This window comes from Rhinatrema bivittatum, unplaced genomic scaffold (assembly GCF_901001135.1).
Source record: "Rhinatrema bivittatum unplaced genomic scaffold, aRhiBiv1.1, whole genome shotgun sequence".
Taxonomy (NCBI): domain Eukaryota; kingdom Metazoa; phylum Chordata; class Amphibia; order Gymnophiona; family Rhinatrematidae; genus Rhinatrema; species Rhinatrema bivittatum.
In genome coordinates this window covers 77,200-82,100 of record NW_021820805.1, presented here as the reverse complement: position 1 = coordinate 82,100, position 4,901 = coordinate 77,200, and the positions used below count along the sequence as shown (strand labels likewise).

At 41.8% G+C, this 4,901-nt stretch overlaps 1 non-coding gene across 1 annotated transcript; it reads right to left on the bottom strand.

Annotated features, from left to right (window-relative positions):
- Nucleotides 1-1,724: 1,724 nt before the first annotated feature.
- Nucleotides 1,725-1,833, bottom strand: LOC115082153. The gene has a single exon (XR_003854088.1). It is a non-coding gene; the product is annotated as a U6 spliceosomal RNA (small nuclear RNA).
- Between the last annotated feature and the right edge of the window lie 3,068 nt (nt 1,834-4,901).

Genomic DNA, 4,901 nt, shown 5'->3' with positions numbered 1-4,901 from the left:
AGGAATATTTTATACTCTCCCTTATTTGTCCCATTCCCTCTGGGGGAAGAACCCCCCCCCCCCCCCCCAATCAGGCCAGTAAGACGGAGTGGGGGAGTAGCCTAGTGGTTAGAGCAGTGGGGCTACAACCCATGGGAACCAGCGTTCAAATACCCGGCTCGCTCCTTGGGCAGCTTGCTTTACCCTCTGTTACCTCAGGTACACAAACAGATTGTAAGCCCCATGGGGATAGAGAAATACCTGCGGTGCCTGAATGTAATCCACTCTGAAGTGCCAAAATGTGGCACACAGTATATAAATCTAACTACGTAATCATACTAATTTGCCATTGTTACTACATTAATACTGATGGACACTTGCTTTTTATGTTATATCTACTTTGTAAATGTTAATGTTTTTATAAGTGCAACATTGGGATATTTGTATTAAAAAAAAAAATAATACATAAATAAATGTCACATATACACCCCTTGAACCTCCTCTGAATTTCCAGCACTAAAAGATTCCCAATGTTACCAGATATAAAAGACTCCAGAACACCGCTGAACACTGTTGGAACAGCTGTCATGTTAAGACGTAGACTCACACTAGGACACCTCTAGTGGCCAGACAAGGGCCACATGTAGCCAGTCCCCAGTTTGTTCTGTAATCCTCATCCAAGGGTGCTATGGGCTACCAAGGTGGGGGGGGACATTAACTCTTTCGTACACAATCCCAGACTCCAGCTGGATGGTGCCCACCACGCACACGAGGGCCGAAAATAGGAGCAAGGAAGCAAAAATTAACAAAAGGGTTTAGTAGCAATCGACCCAATGTCCGTCCATACAGATAAAAGGCGTACTAGAAAAATAACCACACCGAGTCCTGGGTGGTGTTCAAAATAAGCAGTTTACTTTAACTAGAAAATGAATATCCAGGCCAGAACTGAAACAATAAAGAATAGCATCAACAAGATTAAAATGATTTAAACCTTCATTTCTTTGTCCATTCCAGATCTTACAGTTTTCCTTTCTCCTGCACCACCATGCATGTTGAGGAAGCCCTCCCCTTGAAGGGTAGGGTAACTCGACTGAAGTTCCAGCATACATGGATCAAAAGTTGCAGAAAGATCCCCCAAGCTCAAAAAATATTAAACGATGTCAGATTGGTCAAAACTCGCAAACTGTTATCCAACTCTCCAAAAAACTGCAGGTCTCTTGAGTCCTCTACCCAAGAATCTCAACTTCTTCTCACTCTTGCTGTTTCTGTTCGCTTAGGCAAAAAAGATCTTTGAAGTAGCCTTTCACGACACTGGGGGGAATGCACTTCCCTCCAGACTGAATCAATCTTCTTCCAAAAATCGCTTTTCACTCAACTCCCAAAATCCCAACTGTTGACCAAGACCCTCACAGATGAAGAAAAGATCCAACAGCCAAGCTCCTTCACCTAATCCACAACTCTCCAACCCACTAAATCACTGAGCATGCTCCAGAGGAGTTTATTTTATTTATTTAACACTTTTCTATACCGACCTTCGTGAATAAATTCATTTCAAATCGGTTTACATGTAAGAAGGGGTAGAACTTAATCAACCATTTAACAAGACACGAAGTTACATATAACAAGGAGGCAGAACTTGGGGGGGGGGGGCTAAGGTAGCTGGAAACAAAGGACAGCATAACTGAATAAACTAAATAAAGAAACAAAAGCATAAACATAATGCCTAAGCTAGGCGGGGCGCCTAGAAAAATATGGAACGCTTCACGAATTTGTGTGTCAACCTTGCGCAGGGGCCATGCTAATCTTCTCTGTGTCGTTCCAATTTTAGTATGTGGGCTGCCGAAGTTTCTACCCTGCTGAAGACTTTCCTCCAAAAAGGTGGGGGTTATGGCAAGGGGAAGAATCCTGAATATCCAAAAACCCCTCCCAATATCCATTGCTGGAAAAAGTACAAATTATCATTAAAACATGTCACTGAAACCTTTTTGGCACTTTGTTAGACAAAAATGTTAACAATCAAACTTAAATGTACGTGCCACTATGTAAACTGTTGTGATGGTGCATTACTAAATGACGGTATAGAAAAGATTGAAAATAAATAAATAAATAAATAAATAAATAAATAAATAAATAAATAAATAAATAATACTTGGCAACAAATGTTAGTGACTGCAAAGCCCCATCACACAAAATGGAAAGTAACTGTGTGAGGGAGATCTGGGAAACTATAGCCCGGTGAGCCTGACTTCAGTGCTGGGAAAAATCGTGGAAAATATTATAAAGAATAAAATCACAGAACATATAGAAAGACGTGGTTTAATGGGACACAGCCAGCATGGATTTACCCAAGGGAAGTCTTGCCTCACAAATCTGCTTCACTTTTTTTAAGGGGTTAATAAACATGTGGATAAAGGTGAACCGGTAGATGTAGTGTACTTGGATTTTCAGAAGGTGTTCAATAAAGTTCCTCATGAGAGGCTTCTAGGAAAACTAAAAAGTCATGGGATAGGAGGTTATACTCTTTTGTGCATTGCAAACTGGTTAAAAGACAGGAAACAGAGAGTAGGATTAAATGGTCAGTTTTCACAGTGTAAAAAGTTAAACAGTGGAGTGTATCAGAAATCTGTACTTGGACCGGTGCTTTTCAATATATTTATAAATGATCTGAAAAGGGGAACGATGAGTGAGGTGATCAGATTTACAGATGACAAAATTATTCAGAGTAGTTAAATCACAAGCAGACTGTGATAAATTGCAGGAGGACCTTGAAAGACTGGAAGATTGGGCATCCAAATGGCAGATGAAATTTAATGTGGATAAGTGCAAGGTGTTGCATATAGGGAACAATAACCCATGCTGTAGTTACACGATGTTAGGTTCCATATTAGGAATTACCATCCAGGAAAGAGATATAGGCGTCATAGTGGATAATATATTGAAATTGTTGGCTTAGTGTGCTGTGGTAATCAACAAAAGCAAACAGGCATTATTAGGAAGGGAATGGCAAATAAAATGGTGGATGTCATAATGCCTCTATATCGCTGCATGGTGAGACCGCACCTTGAATACTGTTCAATTCTGGTCGCCACATCTCAAAAAAATATATAGTTGCACTGGAGAAAGTACAGAGAGGGGCATCCAAATTGATAAAAGGGATAGAACAGCTCCCCTATCAGGAAAGGCTGAAGAGATTAGGGCTGTTCAGTTTGGAGAAGAGACGGCTGAGAGGGGAATACGATAGAGGTCTTTAAGATCATGAAAGGACTTGAATGGGTAAATGTGAATCAGTTGTTTACTCTTTCGGATAATACATGGACTAGGGGGCACTCCATGAAGTTAGCAAGTAGCTCATTTACAACAAATCAGAGAAAATTCGTTTTCACTCAACGCATAATTAAGCTCTGGAATTCATTGCCAGAGGATGTGGTCATGGCTGTTAGTGTAGCTGGGTTTAAAAAAGGTTTGGATAAGTTCCTAGAACAGATGTCCATAAACTGCTATTAATCAATAAAGATTAGTAGCTTGGGATCTATTCATTTAATGTTTGGGTACTTGCCAGGTTCTTATGGCCTGGATTAGCCACTGTTGGACACAGGATATTGGGCTTGATGGACCCTTGGTCTGACTCAGTATGGCATATCTTACGTTCTTATGAGTGTACTGAAAACTCCCTCAGAATACCTTAAAGGACTGGGCACAGCTGTCTCGCCCGGTCCTCCTTAACACTGAGACTCACAGGGAATCCTGGGTGAAGGGAGGAGCCCTTCACCAGAGTACAAGACCTAGAAGGGTTAAGCTGGCCCTTGGGAAGAGACAGGACTCCCATCATATGAGAAGACCTGCTATGTTGAAGTTTGGGACTTGCCTGAAGTCAAGGTGAGCTGCCTCTAAGTGTTTGCTTTGCATTATCCTTTGTTATTTGTGAGATACCTGAAGTCAAGGTGAGCTGCTTAAGTTGTTTGGTTTTGCTGTGCAGTGCACGTTTATTTGTTTTCACTGTAAATAAACTACACTTAAGGAACAGCCTGAGTCTGCCTCCCTTGCCCCTCTGGCAGTTCCCAAGCCATTACTGAGTTGCCACAAGCTGGAACAAATCACTCTCTTAGATAAGCCCACAGAGCATTTTTTGGGCCCCTTTCTCTCTTTGATATTTTCCCCTCCTGGTCCTTTGTACTGTCAGCTTATTTGGAACCAGTGCTGGGATTTTGCTCCATGATCCTTCTTTTGCAACTACCTGGAGACTCCGGTGGAGCGCACTGTTAACCGGCATTTGGACGCGCTTTGGCACCAGCAACTGGAGCAGGCCTCAGTAGCAGGGGGTTCAGCGACTCTGATCCACACTATTAGCTCCTGCGAATCTTCATCCCGTTGGAATTCTTCCCTTTTCCATGGAGGAACTGGGCCTAACATCATGAGAAAGGGACGGGGTCTTTAAAAACAAAAACCCCATCCTCAGTTTAACAAACAAGTCTCCTTTACGGCTTCTAAAGATCTTCTCGATTAAAAACTGGCTCAATGAAGTTGTTTCCTGCTTCCTGTCTGACTTGTCCTGGATAGCTTCTGCTTTTGCCCCAGACCTGGCCTTGTTCCGTTCTTTACCTTACTCCTGTTTGACCTGCCTTGGATCGTTCCTGTTCTTGCCATATGGGTTTATGATTTGTTTGCTAAGATGCTACGATAGTTTGTATAGCAATGATCAAGCATTTTCAAACTCCTTTGGATCTGTTTCCAGTCCCTGTTGGCCACCTATATCCCTGCTGTCAATCCTAACAAGGTCCCCATGTCTGTTGACTGCCTACACCTTTGAACTCTTGCATAAACATTCCATTACAATTCAAATACAATTGCGCACACACACACACACAAACATGTAATTTTCAACATATTCACCTCTCATCTTTACCATACATCATACTTTTATT